At 40.2% G+C, this 23,012-nt stretch overlaps 1 protein-coding gene across 8 annotated transcripts in view; it reads right to left on the bottom strand.

Moving 5' to 3' along the window:
- CDH12 (cadherin 12) overlaps nt 1-23,012 on the bottom strand; it is a 1,513,562-nt gene that overhangs the window by 513,028 nt on the left and 977,522 nt on the right. The gene's annotated exons all lie outside the window — the stretch shown is intronic.

Below are 23,012 nucleotides of genomic sequence, written 5' to 3'. Positions count from 1 at the left end.
CATCCTGGCAGATGGCAGCAGATTTTTATCAAGAATGTCTCAGTGCATTTGTCCATTCATGTTTCCTTCAATTATATGATGCTGAAAAACAGCCCCGCACTATGTTGTTCTCACCTCCAAATTTTACTGTAGGTACAGTGCTTTTGGGGTGAGATGCAGTGCTTTTTCCCTTCAAACATAAAGTGTATTATGGCATCCACAAAGCAGAGTTCAATTTTGGACTCATCTGACCAGTCCATATTCTCACAGTATTTCACAAGCTTGTCTAAATCTTGTAGAGTAAACTTTAGACTTGAACGCTTGAACATGCTTTTTGTTCAGCAATGGAGTCTTGTGTGGTGAGCATGCATATAGTCCATGGAGGTTGAGTATATTACTTATTTTCTTTGAAACAATTGTACCTGCTGATTCCAGGTTTTTCTGTAGATCTCCAAAGGTGTTCCTTGGCTCTTGAACAAGTCTTTTGATTATTTTTAATCTTGTGTCTGAAATCCTGTGTGGAGCACCTTATCGTGGATGATTTATTGTGAATAGATGTTTTTTCCAGTTTCAGATTATGGTGCCAACAGTGCTTACTATGTTAATATTTTACAAATTATTTTTTAACCATTGCCATTAGTATGTTTTGCATCAATATTGTTGCAAACTTCTTAAAAAAAACTCACTGGTTTTACCCATTGCGAGATTTTTTTTTGTGGCACTTTGGTAATGAAACACTTTTTTATAGGTCATCAGTTGAGCAAGCTGATATTATTTTTCACAAAGTGGCAGGATTGCTTTCCAACTACTGATAGATTTCAGTTGATTTCATGACTTTCCATGGCTTTTCTGCATGTTTAACCCCTTTATCCCCTGTCAACTTTTCATTTTCGCTTTTTCCTTACCTTCTTCCAAGAACCATAATTATTTTTATTCTTCCATCAATATAGCCATTTGAGGGCTTGTTTTTTTGTGAGATGAGTTGTATTTTTGAATGAAACCATTAGTTTTTATCATATAGTGTGCTGAAATGGGAAAAAATTCCAAGTGTGGTAAAAGTGCAAAAAAGTGCAATTTCATTATTTTTTTGTGGTATTTTTTTACCACATTCACTAAATGGTAAAACTGACATTTCTGTATGTTGTCTCACGTTGGTACAAGTTCATAATTACTTAACCTACAATTTGACCACCTCACAAAACAAGCCAGTTCAAATATAAATACAATCGGGCAGTGCACCAGTGGTAAACTATAAACCTACAAACACTACCCAAGAAAAACTCAAAGAATTTTGTTGCAAAAGATAAACTTTATTATTAAAATTTATTTAAAACAGTAGTACAACAGGAAAAATGTGAAAAGATGTACCCATTAACTATGCCCCATGATACAAAAAATCATCAATCTGTTAGATTTAGGGTATCAAGTCCACTATCAAGCATTGATAATCATAGAAGCAAACTGAAATTCATAATATCAGATATATAATAAAAAGACAGAATATCAAACATTGAATAAAACAGTCAAAAAGTTAATGTATCAAAAGAGGGGATGATTTCACATAGAATGGACAAAGGCTGATTTAATAGCATCTGTGACCGGATGGTATTGTGTAAGCAGGTAAATGCTAATAATAGTAAAATAAACAGAAAAAGGCTTATAATAAAGCCTAATATAGAATGACAAACATTCCTGCTGAAAGTAACACAGTGCTACATATTATTGCAGCCTCACCGATATCACCCTGACACGTTTCGCCGTGGCTTTCTCCAAGGGCGTGTACAGTTGCTATTAGATCTTCCTGTGTCCTTTCTATGTGAAATTATCCCCTCTTTTGATACATTAACTTTCTGACTGTTTTATTCAATGTTTGATATTCTGTCATTTTATTATATATCTGATATTATGAATTTCAATTTGCTTCTATGATTATCAATGCTTGATACTGGGCTTGATACCCTAAATCTGACAGATTGATGATTTTTTGTATCATGGGGCATAGTTAATGGATATATCTTTTCACATTTTTTCTGCTGTACTACTGTTTTAAATAAATTTTAATAATAAACTTTTTTCTTTTGCAACAAATTTCTTTGAGTTTTTTTGTTTTGTGTTTGTAGGTTCAAAGTTCATAGATACTAAACATGTATAGGTTCACCTTTATCTAAGGTATGAAAATAATTCAGAAGATGCTCTTAAAAAAGAATAGTGCCTTTAATTTTCGAGATCTGAAGTGTTCTTTTTTTTAGTAATCTGGGGTTCAGTGACAGCTTCTTTTTTGCATCTTGAGCTAACTTTTTAATTATCAATTTATGCGTAGAGGCAATGTTTTTATATTATTAATATATATATATATATATATATATATATATATATATATATATATATATATACAGTGCCTACAAGTAGTATTCAACCCCCTGCAGATTTAGCAGGTTTGATAAGATGCAAATAAGTTAGAGCCTGCAAACTTCAAACAAGAGCAGGATTTATTAACAGATGCATAAATCTTACAAACCAACAAGTTATGTTGCTCAGTTAAATTTTAATAAATTTTCAACATAAAAGTGTGGGTCAATTATTATTCAACCCCTAGGTTTAATATTTTGTGGAATAACCCTTGTTTGCAATTACAGCTAATAATCGTCTTTTATAAGACCTGATCAGGCCGGCACAGGTCTCTGGAGTTATCTTGGCCCACTCCTCCATGCAGATCTTCTCCAAGTTATCTAGGTTCTTTGGGTGTCTCATGTGGACTTTAATCTTGAGCTCCTTCCACAAGTTTTCAATTGGGTTAAGGTCAGGAGACTGACTAGGCCACTGCAACACCTTGATTTTTTCCCTTTTGTACCAGGCCTTGGTTTTCTTGGCTGTGTGCTTTGGGTCGTTGTCTTGTTGGAAGAGGAAATGACGACCCATCTTAAGATCCTTGATGGAGGAGCGGAGGTTCTTGGCCAAAATCTCCAGGTAGGCCGTGCTATCCATCTTCCCATGGATGCGGACCAGATGGCCAGGCCCCTTGGCTGAGAAACAGCCCCACAGCATGATGCTGCCACCACCATGCTTGACTGTAGGGATGGTATTCTTGGGGTCGTATGCAGTGCCATCCAGTTTCCAAACGTCACGTGTGTGGTTGGCACCAAAGATCTCAATCTTGGTCTCATCAGACCAGAGAACCTTGAACCAGTCTGTCTCAGAGTCCTCCAAGTGATCATGAGCAAACTGTAGACGAGCCTTGACATGACGCTTTGAAAGTAAAGGTACCTTACGGGCTCATCTGGAATGGAGACCATTGCGGTGGAGTATGTTACTTATGGTATTGACTGAAACCAATGTCCCCACTGCCATGAGATCTTCTCGGAGCTCCTTCCTTGTAGTCCTTGGGTTAGCCTTGACTCTTCGGACAAGCCTGGCCTTGGCACGGGTGGAAACTTTCAAAGGCTGTCCAGGCCGTGGAAGGCTAACAGTAGTTCCATAAGCCTTCCACTTCCGGATGATGCTCCCAACAGTAGAGACAGGTAGGCCCAACTCCTTGGAAAGGGTTTTGTACCCCTTGCCAGCCTTGTGACCCTCCACGAGCTTGTCTTTGATGGCCTTAGAATGCTCCTTTGTTTTTCCCATGTTGACCAAGTATGAGTGCTCTTCACGAGTTTGGGGAGGGTCTTAATTAGTCAGAAAGGCTGGAAAAAAGAGATAATTAATCCAAGCATGTGAAGCTCATTGTTCTTTGTGCCTGAAATACTTCATAATACTTTAGGGGAACCAAACAGGATTCTGGTGGTTTGAGGGGTTGAATAATAAATGACCCTCTGAATAAACTTTTCACAATTTAAAAAAAAAAAAAAAAAGAAATAACATTCTTTTTTGCTGCAGTGCATTTCACACTTCCAGGCTGATCTACAGTCCAAATGTCACAATGCCAAGTTAATTCCGAATGTGTAAACCTGCTAAATCTGCATTGTACAGTACAGTATAAACTATACAGCATGTCTATCAATTTACATTTGTGGATACAGTATTGTACTTTCTGCTTACCAGTACAGCACATTGCTTATACTGTACCTCTCGTAAACCAACAATTCTGTTGTAAGCTAAAGTGCAGTTTGTTTTTATGTTTTTTACTGTACTGTACAGTATTTTGTATGTGTACAGTTATCATTTTATATGAATGCACTACATTATTTTGTATTACTGTAATAAGATTATATAAATACAGCAAATATTTTTGGGTTGTGGAATGAATTGTCTGCGTTTCAATTATTTCCTATGGGAAAATTTGCTTTGATATAAGAGTAACTTAGTTTAAGAGCACATTCCCGGAACCAATTATGCTCGTAATCCAATGCAATGTTGCGTTGACCAAACAGCGTAATTTTGGCATTTGGATTTTTTTTCTCTACGCCGTTAACTGATCGGATTAATTGATTATAGATTTTGATAGATTGGGCATTTCTGAATGCAGTGATACTAAATATGTGTATTTTTTATTTTTGTTTTATTTTCAATGGGGCAAAAGGGGGGTGATTTGAAGTTTTATGTTTTTTAAAAAAATTTCATTTTTTTAAAACTTTTTTAAACTTATTTTATTGATTTTAATAGTACCCCTAGGGGACTTCATTACTACACAGTCTGAACGGTTGTGCTGATTAGAGCAATGATCCTGATCAGCAAAACTGCACTGTTCCTGTGAGTGCCAGTGCTTTTCGGCTCTCACTGGAAGTGAGCAATGGTAGCATCAAGGGTTATCAGCTGACTCCACACTACCATGGTAACACTATGGTTCCCCAAGATTGAGTCTCGGGTTCGCTGGTGGTGGCAGGAAAAGGCACAATCCTTTTTGTGGCAATTTAAATTGTGTGGTCAGAAGAAAGTACTGTAATTTGCAGGCACGAGGTAAGGTCAAAGACTGTCCGCGCATGTGAACTACTATACTTTGACCTGCCCTCAGCAGGCTACATAAAAGTGTGCATATGCAGGAGCACAATTCAGGCCTCTCTGTGATGACGCAGGATACATCTTGCACACGAGGCTGGGCAGCAGGACTGAGATCGCACAAGATGGAAAAGGCACTGGACCGAAAGCACCAACACCCATTGGACCAGACCGCCCCATTGGTGAGCATTACAAAGCCACTTTTTACATGATATAGCACAGCCTTGGCTCTTATGTACAGCATTTTAGAAAGCTGTATATAAGGGTTCACTGGTGGTGGCTACAGCTCATAAGGGAAAAACCTGGTGACATGTTACCCTTAAGAAGTACAAAACATCATTTTTTTTTTCTAAAAATATTTGGTCTTCATGTTTATTAACATTTTGGTAAAAGAGATATTACTGATAGTACTTGTTCAGTAATAAAATTTAACATCGAAAATTCAAATTGACTATTATATGTTCATGTATACGTTACCTTTCTCATTATGATCCAAAAGTGAGATAGACCTGAAACAAAATGGCATAGGACAGTGTTCCTCAACTCCAGTCCTCAAGACCCAGCAACAGTGCATGTTTTCAGGATTTTCTTAGCAATGAACAAGTGGTGGAATAATCACCTACGTAAGTAATTAAATTATCATATGTGCAATAGTAAGGAAATTCTGAAACCATAAACTGTTGGTGGGTCTTGAGGACTGGAGTTGAGGAACACTAGCATAGGAGATTCCACCCTAAGGGTATGTTTGCCCTGAGTTTTTTGGGGGAGTTTTTGGAGCAGAAATTCTCCACGAAAACAGCAAGTTCAAAGACCAAGTTTTTATTGCAATCAGGAAGCCATACATTCTCTTATGCGAGAGAGTGGGACCAATTATGCTAACATCACTCTGATAAAACTCTGATCAGATTGTCAGCATAGTGTGATCTGATTCTCTTACATGAGAGGATCATAGCACTCTGCAGGAGAAGATGGAGAACAAAAGCTTTTCATGTTCTCCATTCTGTTGGTCTGCAGAAATCAGACTGCACTTGAATATCATCCATGTGAAATTCAGTGATTTACATGCATCCATAGACTTGAAATGGTGTGCAACATCTGAATGCTGCAATCAATCATATCATGTTCTAGATTTTTTCTCATGCCCAATAACATTGGACTGAGCTTTATCCAATAAAACCTCAGATAGTACACTTCCATGTTATAAGCGTTTGTGAGCGATCATTTAACATATCCAAAGGATATATCATTAGGTAGCAAAGGATAAGTCAAAATCAGGGCACTTACCATCACTAACTTTTACTTCTTTTATCTGAGCAAGATCATAAGAAAGTGGACATACAGTGATTTGTGGCCATACCACTTGATGTAAATTATCCTCTTCCTCTTTAACATATGCATTTTATTTTTCAACTATTACCAAAATACACTGTGTGCAGAATTATTAGGCAAATGAGTATTTTGATCACATGATAATTTTTATACATGTTGTCCTAGTCCAAGCTGTATAGGCTTGAGAGCCAACTACCAATTAAGTACATCAGGTGATGTGCATCTCTCTAATGAGGCTAATGAGGAGGGGTGTGGTATAATTACATCAACACCCTATATAAGGTGTGCTTAATTATTAGGCAACCTCCTAGTTCTTTGGAAAAATGGGTCAGAAGAGACATTTGACGGGCTCTGAAAAGTCCAAAATTCTGAGATGTCTTGCAGAGGGATGCAGCAGTCTTGAATTTGCCAAAATTTTGAAGCATGATCACTGAACAATCAGGCATTTTATGGCAAATAGCCAACAGGGTTGCAAGAAGCGTGTTTGGCAAAAAAGGCGCAAAATAACTGCCCATGAATTGAGGAAAATCAAGCGTGAAGCTGCCAAGATGCCATTTGCCACCAGTTTGGTCATATTTCGGAGCTGCAACGTTACTGGAATATCAAAAAGCACAAGGTGTGCCATACTCAGGGACATGGCCAATGTAAGAAAGGCTGAAAAACTAACACCTTTGAACAAGAAACATAAGATAAAACGTCAAGACTGGGCTAAGAAATATCTTAAGACTGATTTTTCAAACATTTTATGGACTGATGAAATGAGAGTGACTTTTGATGGGCCAGATGGATGGGCCAGAGGCTGGAACAGTAAAGGGCAGAGAGCTCCACTCCGACTCAGATGCCAGCAAGATGGAGGTGGGGTACTAGTATGGGCTGGCATAATCAAAGATGAACTTGTGGGACCGTTTCGGGTTGAGGATGGAGTGAAGCCTAACTCCCAGACCTACTTCCAGTTTCTGGAAGACAACTTCTTCAAGCAGTGGTACAGGAAGAAGTCGATATCGTTCAAGAAAAACATGATTTTCATGCAAGACAATGCTCCATCACATGCATCCAACCACTCCACAGCATGGCTGGTCAGTAAAGGTATAAAAGATGAAAAAATAATTACATGGCCTCCTTGTTCACCTGATCTGAACCCCATAGAGAACCTGTGATCCCTCATAAAATGTAAGATCTACAGGGAGGGAAAACAGTACACCTCTTGGAACAGTGTCTGGGAGGCTGTGGTGGCTGCTGCACGCAATGTTGATCATAAACAGATCAAGCAACTGACAGAATCTATGGATGGTAGGCTGTTGAGTGTCATCATAAAAAAGGTGGCTATATTGGTCACTAATTTTTGTGAGTTTTGTTTTTGCATATCAGAAATGTTTATTTCTAAATTTTGTGCAGTTATATTGGTTTACCTGGTGAAAATAAACAAGTGAGATGGGAATATATTTGTTTTTTATTAAGTTGCCTAATATTTCTGCACAGTAATAGTTACCTGCACAAACAGATATCTTCCTAAGATAGCCAAATTTAAAAAAAAAACACTCTAACTTCCAAAAATATTAAGCTTTGATATTTATGAGTATTTTGGGTTGATTGAGAACATAGTTGTTGATCAATAATAAAAAAAATACTCTAAAATACAACTTGCCTAATAATTCTGCACACAGTGTATACCCCATCCTGCTATATGGCCTGCATCCTGTGGAACACAAAAAAATAAACGTTTTTACTTACCTTTCCTTACTCCTTGCAGCATCACTCATCTTCCTGTCTGTGCCAGCAGACGCATCGCTCACCTGTGTGGAGCCGTCACCATTCCCTGCACCATCGCAATGTCCTCCTGTCTACCAGCCCACTGATGTGTGTGGAGACTAGCGGTGCACAAAGCGATGTCGTCATCTCTGTGTGCACCGCTAGTCTCCACACACAGCAGAGGCCGGAAGACAGGAGGACATTGCGATGCTGCATTCAACAGTGACGGGTGAGTATACTTATTCACTGCACCCCGTGCTAATGATGATGTGTGGAAAGCAGTGAATACAGCCGCACATGATCACTCGAGGCTGTAGTTGCCAAGGGTTATCACGTGGGCCGGCTGTTAATTATGCACACATCCCCTGTCAATCATCCCGTCCACCTGTCAGCACCGGCTTCAGCGCTTAGAGATGATGGGCAGGAGGATGGATATGCATATGAAATGAGTGGGCCCACTTGGTCATGGTAGGCGCTGCTGCAGCCTGCTCATGCCGCCGATTACCCGCTCCACCACAGCACCCTTATTCCTCGCAGCCATTCACTACATTCAGACTATAAGACGCACCCCCCACTTTCCCCCAACATTTGGGGGAAGAAAAGTGTGTCTTATAGGCCGAAAAATACGGTACATGCATGTAAAAAATACATAATGAATCTTATAAACATAAAGGGTATGAACTACATATTAGTATATAGACATAATAATATGAATAATTATGAACCAACAAATGCTGTCAAATCCTTTTAATCATTAACTCTGAGTGCTCCTAGTGTTACCAGCTTCAATATAAACTCAGTGTCTCCCCAAAGCAAAAGGTTGTGTCTATCACCCCAGGCAACTGAACGAACCCCAGCCACTGGTCACCTTCATTCAGAAAAAAAATGGCTACTGAATGGTTAAAAATAAATAAATGCTTCAACTCACCTCACTGCTAATATCTCTGGCCCTAGTTACTGCCCAGCATCATCTGCCCGTTCTTCATTACACTTCTACTTTTCACCGCCATGAATGCTGAAGTCCCAAGGTCTCTAATGAAAGGTCGGGACTTCCAGTTATGAGGAGACCCAGGACAGTTCTGTGTAAAACACAAGATGTGATGTCATGAAATTCCACATGCTATCATAGAACCTTCCCGGTTCTCATTAGATTTGAAAGTCCCAGCCTACATTAAAGGGGATTTCAGCGCTCACAGCGGTGATAGGAAAATGTGGTGAGAACATATGGATAACTGAAAAGCGGAGAGGCTGGAGAGGTAACTGTTGACTATAAGTATTTTTCACATTTTACGATTTTTCCCTTTGGGGTCTAGAGAAGCGGCAGGACATAATAAGGAACATCAAGTGCACAGAGAATAACTTCTGTGCAAAATGTAAATTTTGCCTGATTTGCTCATCTCTAGTCACCAGTGCAAAAGTGTGCTGCTTCTGACATTTATTTTATTCCAGTTCTTCTGCTCATATATGAACAAATGAAGTGAAACTTACCAGTGGTGAGTGCACTGATTTGTATTTATCCTTCCTACATATTTGAGTATGGATGCATATTTTCAATGAGCAACATGTTTGCTTCTAGCAGCTTGTCCCAAAGCTGTACCTTCATTCTTTGATATGGGATATCGGCAGTGCCAGTGAATTATTTATTTGGAATACCCTAATGGATTATACACATGCTGTATTTTTGAGAAAAATTCTGCCTTTAACCCATTAGAAAAAGTGCTCAGTATATGTAAAATAAAAATAATATGCAAACAACAAAGTTGAACCATTTTGCCACACAAATTTTGTAGCTTCTTTAAACCCCTTCAGGCTTTAAAAGCCATGAAGCAGCACAAATAAGTGACCACCTTACCATTTTTCAGGCGTTTTCTACTTGAAAGCTGCCAATATTGTATATGTACATTTCTTTTTAAAAGATGGTTGTGACAAAGCCTCCCCAAAATGACTAAAGAGACGGCAAAAATGGTTCAGGAAATACATTTGTGTTTTCCTTAAGTGAAACGTCCGCGCCGGGGCCTGCAGGGCTGGCACGGTCACTGAGCCGGTGGTATGCGGGGTCAGGCTGCGAGTGGCCCGACCCGGCTTCCGTCACCCCGGGAAAAGTCCAACAGTCAGTCCGGTGTGACAAGGGGGGAAGGAAGGAGGGTGAGGGTTCCTGGGGAGCATGCCATCGTTCACGGTGGCCACTGCGATCTCGGCCTCCTCTGCCACCGCTCTAACCCAGGAAATGGTATGGGACGGGGACGGGGGATGCTAGCAGCGCCACCCATGGTGTGCGGCCAGGTGTTCAGCTGATGCTGCACAGTCTTTCTCCGGGGCAGGTGTTACAGGCAGCCGGATGGAATTGCTCCCCACGGGAGCCTTTGGTCGGTCCCGGGCAGGTAGGAGGAAGGGGGGGTCCGGTGAGGTGATCTGGGGGTCTCTCCCTTCCGTGTGTGTTAGTGCCGTCCCCGTGGCATAGAGCATCTTGGGAACTCGACGCCTCTCTGTCTCTCTCATCCCGGTAGCATAACACCAAACCGCCACCGGATACAACATTCTCCATGGATCCCCAGTCCTCAGCTCCATTCCCTTCATCAGATGTTATTAGCCCTGGTCTCGTGGTATCTCCTCAACAGGAGCTGCCCTGTGTAAGTCTGCAATCTCTTGCAGCCTCTAACGTTCTGACTAAAACTTCTGTCTGCTCTGAACTCACTCCTCATCACAGGCCCCCCTCCCATCAGGTTGTCATGGGGACCTGAACACCTGCTCATTAAGGAGACAGGATGAGTCATGCAGACTCAAACTATGTCCTGAAAAGCTGTTTAACTCTTTCCTGCCAGTGTGTGTGTGTGTGTGTGTGTGTGTGTGTGTGTGTGTGAGGGGACTCTTCTTCTTCTTGCCCGGGAAAAATGGGGTAACATTTAATACCCTGTAACGACCCAGTTGCAGGGGCGTTACACTCCTCCAGACCAAAAATGCAACACTCCGGGGTTGCAACAACAAACAACACCGCAAAAAAAACCCCCCAAAAAACCTTTTTCATAGGTAAACAAATTGACACGTCCCTTCTACCGGGACCCAATAAAGGATAGGAAGAGGCAGGAGGAAAAAGAACAAGTAAAAAGAGAAAAGCATGGAAAAATAAACATTTGCATATGTCAAAACATTTAATCTTTCGGGAACAGGCCTCCTTACGATGCTCCAGAGCCCTCCAGGTACCCAGGTTTAGGGAGTAAACTCAGTAGTCCAAATCCCGGTACAGGCTGCGGTGTCGGGCTCACCCCTCCGGCCACCACTCGCTAAAGCTCACATCCGGGCAGTCCATATCATCTCCCCATCTTCTCGTGGTCCTGGGGAGGCAGGGTTCCTGGCTCCTAGCAAATGTCCAACAAAGGGGCGGGCACAGATTTTTTTGCCCCGCTTCAGCCCCACCCACGAAGGGCGGGCAAGTCCAGTCCTTGTTGGTACGCATGGCGCCCATTCCACCCTCAATGGACGCCATTGTACAGTTCAAGTACATTTGTCGCATGTGCACAGCCGCGGGCACCAAAATAAATGTTAGACAATCCAATTTTGCAGATGGTTTACGCAAGGCACTCGTCACCCGCGTTACCGGGTCTTGTCCGGACCCTGCTCACAGCGCCAAGTTAAAATACCCTCTCTTGCAGCTTCTAACGTTCTGACTAAAACTTCTGTCTGCTCTGAACTCACTCCTCATCTCAAGCCCCTCTCCCATCAGGTTGCACTTTAAGGAGACTTGCTCATTAAGGAGACAGGATGAGTCATGCAGACTCAAACTACGTGCTGAAAAGCTTTTTAACTCTTTCCTGCCAGTGTGTGTGTGTGTGTGTGTGTGTGTGTGTGTGTGTGTGTGTGTGTGTGTGGGTACTCTTCTCCCTCCTTCCCGGGAAAAATGGGGTAACATGTAATACTCTGTAACGACCCAGTTGCAGGGGCGTTACATAAGCATCTAAAAAAAGCAATGTACACATACCCTAAGAGGGGGCTTTGACTGAGAGTGTCGGTGAATAGTGGGTTAATGCCATGCTGCCGCCTAATGAAGAGATTGTTGATAATTAATAATTTTCTTTATTTCATAGGTCTAAGTGTTTCAGGGCTCAAATCCCCTTCTTCGGGTCCAAAAGGAATCAACAATACATCTTGAATTGTTGATTCTTTTTGGTCCTGAAGAAGGGGACTTCAGCCCTGAAACGCTTCGACCTATGAATTAAAGAAAATTATTAAAAAACAACAATCTCTTTTATTCACTAGCAGCATGGCATTAACCCCACTTTTCCTTTCCAGCACCGACTTTTAACCCTCGTGGGCCTACGGCAGCCGCCATCTCTTTACAAGCCTTTATAGGTGATGTGACTTTCACAACTCCATTAGGTAAGTGTAATATTGTACATATTGCAAATTTATATCTGGTAAGACCCTATTTGCAGTCTTTTTTCTCAGCTTGACTGAAAGTGTGTCTGAATGGCTTAGGTAACCTGTTATTTTACACAGTGCTCATACAGTATCACATGTAGATTTCATTCCCACATACTTTTTTCAGATTTTTTAGAGCTTGTGCAAAAACTGGACTTTTTCACAAATGTTCAAAGTGTTATTTTATGTCTTGTTTCAGGTAATTTTTAGACTACGTTCCAAAATGAGCATTTGAAGCATTTTTGAGGCTATGCATTTTTACGGCCAAAGAAACTCAGCATCCTACAATTTTTGCAAAGTACATAGGATTTATAGGAATATATAAAATGACCTGTGCAGCCGTTTTGTCATCTGCAACTTGTCAATTTCTTATGTGGTAAGTAAGCATTTTATTTGCAGATTTTCCCATTAGGCCTCACTCCAACTTACATCTAGCTTCTGATGGGAGATCATCTGAAGCAATCTGTTAAAGAACCTCTGCTGCATGAGACGACGGTCATGCGACTGTGATATGATCTTGTGATCGGATCACAGCTGCGGAGAAGAGGGAAGAAGCACCTCCTTCCTTTCCTCCACGGCCTGTCTCTCCATACATCACACTGCACTCGGATGACAAGTGAGTGCAGTGCGATGTTTCCCACACTCCTATAGACTTGTATGGGGGTGTGTGAGCCGAAATTTGCTGCCAAATGTAGCATGCTGCGATTCATTTCTCAATCGTAGATGGACACTGCCCCATCATTTCTCAATCGCAGATGGACACTGCTCCATAGTTTTGCACTGATACGAGTGTAAAACACAAGTGGCACTGAGCCCTTAGACTTGAATGAGAAGAAAAAAATCCTCCTGTAATAAACCCAAATGTTTATTCATTGCGTTTTCACAGAGGAAACACATGACTTTATGAATAAACTTTTCACAAAGCTAAATAACTGGACGTTTTTCAAAGAAAAGCAGCTATATAAAAAAATGTACTAAAAGAGGAAAAAGCAGCAGTAGAATAAATGAGATAAAATTGAATAGAAAAAATGCACTAAAAAATGTAATGAAAAGAAAACTACAAGTAACAAAATGTAGCTAATTGGTGTAGAAATGTTCAACATCAAAAAAGCATCAAACTACTCATCATGTGAACTTAGCCTAAAAGTTCCAAAGAGACTTTAAAAAACCATACTAATAGTGGGCTGCATTTTTATAAAAATGCCACAAACTTCACAAGCTATATAAAGACATCAAATACCAAAATATTTTTTTCTATTTGATTTTACTATAGATTTTATATTACCATCTGGCTGCAGCATTTTTATCAAAGAGGAAAAAAATATATAACTTTTCAAAATATGCATGATGAAACCTATAATTAGTACCTCATAAAACGTCCCTTGGATATGAGTCACAAATTTTGTGCTAAAGCAATATGATGCCATATTTAGTTTGGTACTAATACCTTGGAACCATCTGCCATACATTTAGTTTACAATGCTGGCGCTATGTAGTTATCACCAATGGTTCATTAAAAAATACAGCAGAAAACAGAAAAATGCATCCGAAAAAAGAGACATTATGCCTGCCGGTATACAGTGCTGCTAAAATAGAAAAAAATGCAGCTTTGTCTTCAAAGTCCAAATATGTCCCTTTAATTTGCACATCTCATGTACTTTTTATATTCTTAAAACTAAAAAGAATAACTACTCAAATAATTGAATGAAATTTACTACATATTTTTCCTTTTTCATAGTTTACATTCTGAATGCTGACTTAACTACGGTAGCTTAAAATATATCTAGGATAAAATATAAAAAAAACTTCACTGCTACTAATAGTATAGATGAATGGATCTGATCAGATTTGAATTCCATTCAAAGTCAATTTGTTCTCCACAAATTGATTGTTCATTATAATAAACCTAATGGGAACCTGAAATGTCCAATAATGAAATTAAACTGTAGATAAAGGGTTTTTCTGCCTGTTAATATCGTCATGAAATGTGGCAGCAGGCAGAAAATTAAGTTTATTTCTCCCAGGAGCTGCTGACTTTTAGTCATACAGTACTCAATTCACCAGCCACCAGCCTACAAACTATGACTCTAGTTTCCACCACTAGCAATGAAAATGCAGGCATTTTTATGCTAAGTAAGAAGTTTAGCTGCAATCAGGCTCAGGACATCCCGCTATGTGTCATAAGGTCACAGAATTTTATTTAACATCAAAATATTAGAATATTAAGCTTTACCTGCACAGGCCTGACCAAGGCCTAGTCATGGAAGGAAGTCCCATCCTAGAATGGGTATTATAAGGTCATGGGGCATGAGCATTCTCATTGCCTTCCCAGGCCTAATTTGAAGTCCTGGCCTAAAGTATTGCAGGGTAATCGGGCATGAGCAAATGCATTGTCTTCCCAGACCTAATTGGAAACCCTGACCTAGAGTTGGCATTGTAAGGTCATAGTGCACGAGCAAGTGCATTTTTCTCCCAGGCCTAATCAGAAGCCCTGGCCTAGAGTGTGCATTTCAAGGTCATGAGGCATGAGCATGCACATTGTCCTCCCAGATCTAATTAGAAGCCTTGGCCTAGAGTGTGCATTTCAAGGTCATGGGGCTTGAGCATGTGCATTGTCTTCCCAGGCCTAATCAGAAGCACTGGCCTAGAGTGTGCATTGTAAGGTTGTGGGCACAAGCATGCACATTATCTTCCCAGGCCTAAATCAAAACACTGGCCTGGAGTGTGCATTGTCAGGTCAAGGGGCAAAAACATGTGCATTGTCCTCCCAAGCCTAATCAGAAGCCCTGGCCTAGAGTGTGCATTGCAAGGTCATGGGGCACTAGCATGCACATAGTCTTTTCAGACCTAATCAGAAGTCCTAGCCTAGCATAAGGAGGCTCATGGTTTCAGCTTATGAAAGATGTAAAGTTGCTGAAAAGGGAATAGTGAGCAGTGAAAGAGGCCAAAGAGGTGAGTGGGGCACGAGCACACACATTATCCTCCCAGGCCTAATCAGAAGCCCTGGCTTAGAGTATGCATTGTAAGGTAGTGGACACAAGCATATGCATTGTATTCCCAGGCCTTATCGGAAGCAGTGGCTTAGAGTGTGCATTGTAAGGTTGTGGGCACCAGCATACACATTGTCTTCCCAGGCCTAATTGGAAGCCCTGGCCTAGAGAGTGCATTGTAAGGTCATGGGGAAAAAGCATGTGCATTGTCCTCCCAGGCCTAATCAGAAATCTTGACCTAGAATGTGCATTGCAAGGTTGTGGGGCACTAGCATGAACATTGACTTCTCCGACCTAATCAAAAGTCCTAGCCTAGCATAAGGAGGCCCAAGGTTTCAGCTTATGAAAGGTTTAAAAAATGCTGAAAAGAACCATACAGGGAATGTGGCCAAAGCAGTGGGGTGAGGTCAAAAAAGTGAGTGGGGCACAAGTATACATATTATCCTCCCAGGCCTAATCGGAAACCATGGCCTAGAGTGTGCATTGTAAGGTCATGGGGCATGAGCATGTACATTGTCTTCCCAGGCCTAATCGGAAGCCTTTGCCTAGAGTGTGCAATATAAGGTTGGGGGGCACAAGGATACGCATTGTCTTCCTAGACCTAATCAGAAGTCCTAGCCTAGCATAAGCAGGCCCAAGGTTTCTGCTTATGAAATATGTAAAAAGTGCTGAAAAGAACCATACAGGGAATAGTGGGCATTCTCAGATTAAGGACGTGACCCATCGGAAATGCGTTTTTCCCTCACACCGCAATGTTGCGTTTTTATTGAAATTGGAAAACAGACTCTTTAATGCACATCTAATAAAAGAATTGTTTAAAGAATTTACCAGATCTGGAAGCTGGATTTCTATTTCTAAATGTCTGCCTAAAGCCTGGCCTGGCCTGGCCGTGAACCTGATCCGTGCACCATCCTGGTTCCTGTGGTTCCTCACTTTATCAGAATATCACCTGCCCTGGTGACCTGTTGTATTTTCTTTAAATGTTCTGAATGGTGAAACCCACTTTATTGACCAAGAAAGTATATGTCATCATTTTATTTTTTTCATGAAAAAATGTAGATGATCCCATCAAATGCCATCGCGGGCAGGGACTTCTCTTCTCCTGTACCAGTCTGTGCCTTGTTTTATTTATGATTATTGTACTTGTCTCTACTATGTGTACCCCCTTTTCACATGTAAAGTGCCATGGAATAAATGGAGCAAGAATAATAATAATAATAATAATAATAATCATAATCATCATCAAATTAATGTGTAGTGTCTTGAATTAACTGCAATACTAATACAAAAATACAAAATTTACAGTTTTGTTTTACTATATATCTTTATATGGTAAAAAATAGATATTATGCTGATATATACCACAAATAAAAAAGGTAAAATGACTTATAGTCACTTAACCAAGGTCGAACCATACTAGGTAAAATGAGCCTTGTGGATATGCATGGCCTCTACGGTAGGAAGCACAGAAGGAATTCTGATTACTTTCTAGCTGGGTTCTATATTGCACTCTTTTATTCCCTGATTGTTCTACATAACACTACTTAACCATCGATGACTTATGCATTCTCTGTATTAATTGTGAAACATTATCAAGAATACTTTAGTAGACCCAATTTATTTTTTAATGAACTTATAAGTCAAACTAAAAAGAGACTAGAAAGTACCTAAGACTCTGCTATTGCTGAATGGCACAAAACAAGAGAGCACTGTAGGAAATACTGTAAAATTGTGGTATTAGATATGACATAAAACAATATAGCATTTATGTGCAACATGGAAAACAAAACCATAAAGTTTTATGAACCAGACCATGACAACTCAATAATGAGATTCCAATTACAAAAAATGAACACTATAAAAATAGAATAAGATGGTATTAATGTTTATTCCAAAGTAATACTTTGTCAGCAGCATGCTAATCTAAACAACATTTCGTAGAGAGAGATTAAGCTGAGTGCATAAGAAAACATTTTCTTGCGGTTGCATCATTAGTTTTTGGACATATAATCCAGGGCGAGCATATTTACTACAAGTACAAGCCTAGAAGGGAGATTTGTCTCTAAAAGCTGCGCATCCTTTTGTAGTTCACCAAGAGACCAATACACATCAAAATGTAAAAACCAACCTTGATTAAAGTTATTAGAGCATAAAATCATGGCCATAGCTTTATATTGTTGTGCACGTTTTTACTGTAATAAATGTATCAAAAGATTTCTCTGCAGTTGAGACTTATTAAAGATTAAAAAGCAGATAACTCAGAAATGTTATCCCTAGCCTCATACAACTAAAAGCTTGTGCATGTTTTGAAATAAAGCACTATGTTCACAATTTAATTTCAGAAAAAAACATGAATAGTAAAAGCAATATAGTGTAGACTTTTACGAGTTTATCTTTAAGTCTGTAATTCTCAGCAACTTTGAAAGAAGAATTCTACTTCTCCTTCCTGGCGGTCTAAGCTGATATTGTGGCTCAGATTAAATGTATTGGTTAGTCTCGCATATTGCCCAGGGCAGGTTCTGGGGAATGTGTCACACGTCATTTTACAATACTTTGATTGTGTCTTATGCAAAAGTGTAATGTGTTACACATTCCCCTTGGACAAGCCATCAGCTATATTTCTTCATATTTCCCTACTAATATGCAACCAAGAAAATGTATTGCTTTTTTTAATTTTGAAAATAAACATTTTTACAATTTGTCATTAAAGTCATCACTCCCGGGCAATTTTCTGTTTTTGTGTTTTCCTCACCTTCTTCCAAAAGCTATAACTTTTTTTTATTTCTTAAGCCATGTATGAGAGCTTGTTTTTTGCAGAACAAGTTGTACTTTTGTATCACACTTTTCATTCTCAAAAATGGTAAAAAAAAGTACTGTGAAATTACATAAAAAGTGCAATTCTACACTGCTTTTTTGAGATTTCAATATATGGTAAAATTACCTGGCAAGGTAATTCCCCAGGTCAGTATTTACATATAAAACAAAGAATCTCAAGAAACATAAGCAAAACAAACCCCTCCCCCCCAAATCAAGACCATCCTTTAACTGCAGCAGTTATTCCATTACAAATTAACTTTTACACCAAGGCATATAACCGAATCTGACATTCACTACTGTTAATCCTGGTCCTTTTAGCAATGCCCACTTACCCTCCTTCTTAAACTACTCTTGGAACACATCAGCCTTTTGTCTCTTACTTTGAGTTCATATTTCGCCGGGACAAATTAGAATCTTCCATGCTTGATAGAGTATACATGTTATAGCTGTCTTATGACTCTCCTGAATCGGGAGTTCAACAGTATACCCAAGGATACAAGTCAGCAGACTTCAGTCAACCTGACAGTCATAAACAGAATCTATAAGATCCATCACCCCTACCCAATACCGTCGTAGATGCGGACGATTCGACATTAGATGTATTAAATCCACATTCACTATGACACATTTCCAACACTAGGAGTTAGGGTTTGCTCCTATTTTAAATAAAAAGACAGGGGTTCTGTAGATCCTATATACCAGAAATACCTATGATAACCTATGTGACTCATTAACCAACAGTGAAGGAATATTTGAAAGTATCTCCTCCAAAACCTCTATAGTTTTTCTCTAAGATAGCAAGTCACCATTTTGTCCTTGGCTGCATGGAAATACATATAGTACCAAGAGATTCCCCCATTGTTTCTCTGCCCACCAGTGAGATATTCAATAGCGGGGTCTGATCCATCGATGACAAACCTACAGATCTACACTGCATTTCACAATCATGCCTAAGTTGCAAGTACTGGACGATACTGCTTTTTGGAATGTCAAACTCTCCCCTAAATGCATCAAATGTCCTAATTCCCCTCTCATCAAACAATTGACCTATCTATTAAGCTCCTTTCATTGCCACAGGTCAAACCTTTGAAGTTTATTAAGCTCAGGAAGATTCAAGTTTCCCCAAATAAGTGAGTACTTGGTGATTGTTTTTATTTTTAAGTGGGAAAAAACCCCTATTTGCTTTTCTTGCCTTATTCCGAGACCATAATATTCTAATTTTTCGTTCTCTGGGGCTATCAGAGGAACACTTTTTGCTCCATGAGCGGATGTTTATACTTATACCATTTTGGAATAGATAAGATTTGTTGATCACCTTTTATTGAAATATTACAGTGATCAAAAAACCATAATCCTGGCATTTAGCATTTTTTCTCTTTACGCCGTTTACTGTTCAGAATAGTTTATTTCATATTTTGATAGATCGGACATTTCTGAATGCTTTGATAGCAAATAGGTGTATTTTTTATTTATTTTTTCTATTTTTATTTTTAATGGGGCAAAAGGGGATGATTTGAACTTTTGTGTTTTTTTATAGTTTTAAAAAAACATTTTTTACTTTTTACTATATTGAATAGTTCCTTTGGGAGACTTGAAACTTACATTGTCTGATTGGCTTGTCTATACAGACCAGTGCATTAGCACTGCTCTGTATAGCAAAAATCAACATCTCGTATGAACGCCAGCCAGCAGTTTAAGAAGGATCAGGATGACAATCAGAAGGGTCTTAAGCAGACACTAGGTTGTCATCACCCTTTTGCATTATGCGATCACATGAAGGGTGCACTGATGGATTGGTTCAATGACGCACTTCTTGTCTTCAAGTGTTAAATGCCGTTGTCAGAAATTGACTGCCGAATCTAACTAGTTAACAGCCACAAATAAATCTCAGAGCCACCTGTGGCTTTTAGAGGTACTTCATCGCTGAATAAGTCAGATACCATGTGTGGAGAAGTAATCCTACACTAAGGGGTGCTTCACACACAGCGAGATCGCTGCTGAGGTCGCTGCTGAGTTATGGTTTTTGTGACGCAGCAGTGACCTCATTAGCGATCTCGCTGTGTGTGACACTGAGCAGCGATCTGGCCCCTGCTGTGAGATCGCTGCTCGTTACACACAGCCCTGGTTCGTTTTTTTATTGTTGCTCTCCCGCTGATAAGCACACATCGCTGTGTGTGACAGCGAGAGAGCAACAATCCTGAATGTGCAGGGAGCAGGAGCCGGTGTCTGACAGCCTGCGGTAAGCTGTAACTAAGGTAAACATCGGGTAACCAAGGTGGTTACCCGATATTTACCTTAGTTACCAGCCTCCGCCGCTCTCACGCTGCCAGCGCCGGCTCCTGCTCTCTGCACATGTGGCTGCAGGACACATCGGGTTAATTAACCCAATGTGTACTGTAGCTAGGAGAACAGGGAGCCAGCGCTAAGCAGTGTGCGCGGCTCCCTGCTCTCTGCACATGTAGCTGCAGGACACATCGGGTAATTAACCCGATGGGTACTGTAGCTAGGAGAGCAGGGAGCCAGCGCTCAGTGTGCGCGGCTCCCTGCTCATGTTGCAGCACAGCGACGCGCGTGGTTATGGTCGCTGCTTCGGCTGCTGTGTTTGACAGCTAAGCAGCGATCATAACAGCGACTTACAAGGTCACTGTTACGTCACAGAGAATGGTGACGTAACAGCAACCTCGTTGTCGCTGTCGCTTAGTGTGAACCCAGCCTAAGTACGAATCACAAAAAATCTCCAATCAGTAACTAACTGTTGATTAACAGGGGTGGACCTTGTGGGAAATAGAGTACAAGGGTTAAAGCTATCAATCAGTTGATATGTGAATGTTACAGGAAAGACCTAGAGGGGATTCACCCAGGGGTGGGTGTCAATATATGGGGGACCCTACAACATTTTTTCCAATTATTGATTTATTTTTATATTCCGCTTCCTGACCCAGACAGCTAGTGTGAGGGCAACCAATCATAGATGTCAGCACAGAGGGTAGGTGGAGAAAGTAGGACAGCGACCAATCACAGACACTGTTAACAGAGTGTGGGTGGGAGAAGCAGTGGATATTCTTGAATTTTAATGATCAGACCAGGAAGCAGTGTGACAGCTGTGGGGAAACTCTTGCTTTAATTCCCATAATACTGTGACTACATTATTCCCAAATTCATAAGATCCAAACCCAGATAAAAATCAGTGTTCTCTGTTAGGATTATCAAAGCATTTTGAAGAGCAGCACAGAGGCAATCTGACCTCTTTTAAAGTGAAAGGCATTGAGAGGGTAATGAAACCATTAAGAGGGGGAAATTAGAAGCGTGTGCTTTTGGATAGGGAGGCTTTATGAATCCTGCAACTGAACACAAGAATCTCTGTGGGTCTGAACTTGAGACATGACTTAACATATTTTTATTCACATGTGCAAAATTTTTTTTCCTAATATGTTTGTCTATGCTTCAGTTTTGAGACAGTGATATGATTTAATATACACTGTGATTTATTGAAAATAAATGGATCTTACACTGTACTTGTATTAATATTTTGCATTATAAAGCCATTATAGTATAATGAGAAATTTTACTGTGTTTTGTTCATGTATTGATGTAATGTTCATGTAAGATGTTCAATGTGGAATTGTGTATATACATAAGGTGACCAAGAAAGGGTTAAATCTATTGGGAAATGTGGTTTCTATATTTAATTTTAGAGTCTTTGGTATGCTCTTCTTGTAGTAATTCATCACATGTGACAAATAAAGGAGTAATTATGTTTAATTAAATTTCAAGCCCTGTGGTTTGAGTAAAACACGCTTTACACACTAAAATATATCTTACGATGTGTCGGCGGGGTCACGTCGTAAGTGACGCACATCCGGCATTGTAAGGTACATTGCAGTGTGTAACAGCTACGTGCGATTGCGAATGAACGGTAAAACATTCATCGCAACGCACGTCGTTCATTCCTCATGAATTGAACGTCAGGTTGTTCATCGTACCTGGGGTAGCACACATCGCAGTGTGTGATACCCCGTGAACGATGAACAGATCTTACCTGCGTCCTGTGGTTCCCGGCCAGCAATGTGGAAGGAAGGAGGTGGGCGGGATGTTTACGTCCCGCTCATCTCTGCCACTCCGCTTCTATTGGCCGGCTGCTGCGTGACATCGATGTGACGCCGAACGTCCCTCCCATTTCAGGAAGTGGATATTCGCTGCCCACATCGAGGTCGTATGGACGGGTAAGTACGTGTGAATTGAACAAAATTGAAAGTGCCGCACATACGATGGGGGCGGTTACGATCGCATGCGATATCGTATGCAGAATCGTAACATATAAAGCAGGGTTATTTCTGGGTGATTGTCAGTATGAAACATCATGCCTATGAGTAAGTACGGGGGACCGAAATGTGTTAGGTAGCGCTCAGGGCTTTTGAAATGGTTTTATGAATCTGCATTTTAATGAATTGAACTGAACAAATAAAATCAAGATTTTAAGAAGAACGGTATGCTAAATTTATCCATTCTATTTGCTGGATTATTCCCCAATACCAAGTGTGAGAAATGCATCCAAACATCTTCACCATGCTGTTCCCATTCAGTTTCAGCACTTATCCATCCATTGCAGCATTTTTATAGTGCTGCCAGACATACTTCCAAGGTCCTCCAGAAAATTATTCCAGTTTCCCATGGACTTGTATTGGGTTTATTATTTGGTATGAATACACGAATAATCCGAACCCAAATATTTTAGTATTTGCCTATCTTTAGTAGCTACCTTTTACTGTTTTCAAAATATGTGAGGGTTTAGGGAGCTGA

This window comes from Anomaloglossus baeobatrachus, chromosome 6 (assembly GCF_048569485.1).
Source record: "Anomaloglossus baeobatrachus isolate aAnoBae1 chromosome 6, aAnoBae1.hap1, whole genome shotgun sequence".
Taxonomy (NCBI): Eukaryota; Metazoa; Chordata; class Amphibia; order Anura; family Aromobatidae; genus Anomaloglossus; species Anomaloglossus baeobatrachus.
The sequence above is the reverse complement of the archived record's forward strand: the minus strand, read 5'-3'. Positions and strand labels throughout refer to the sequence as shown.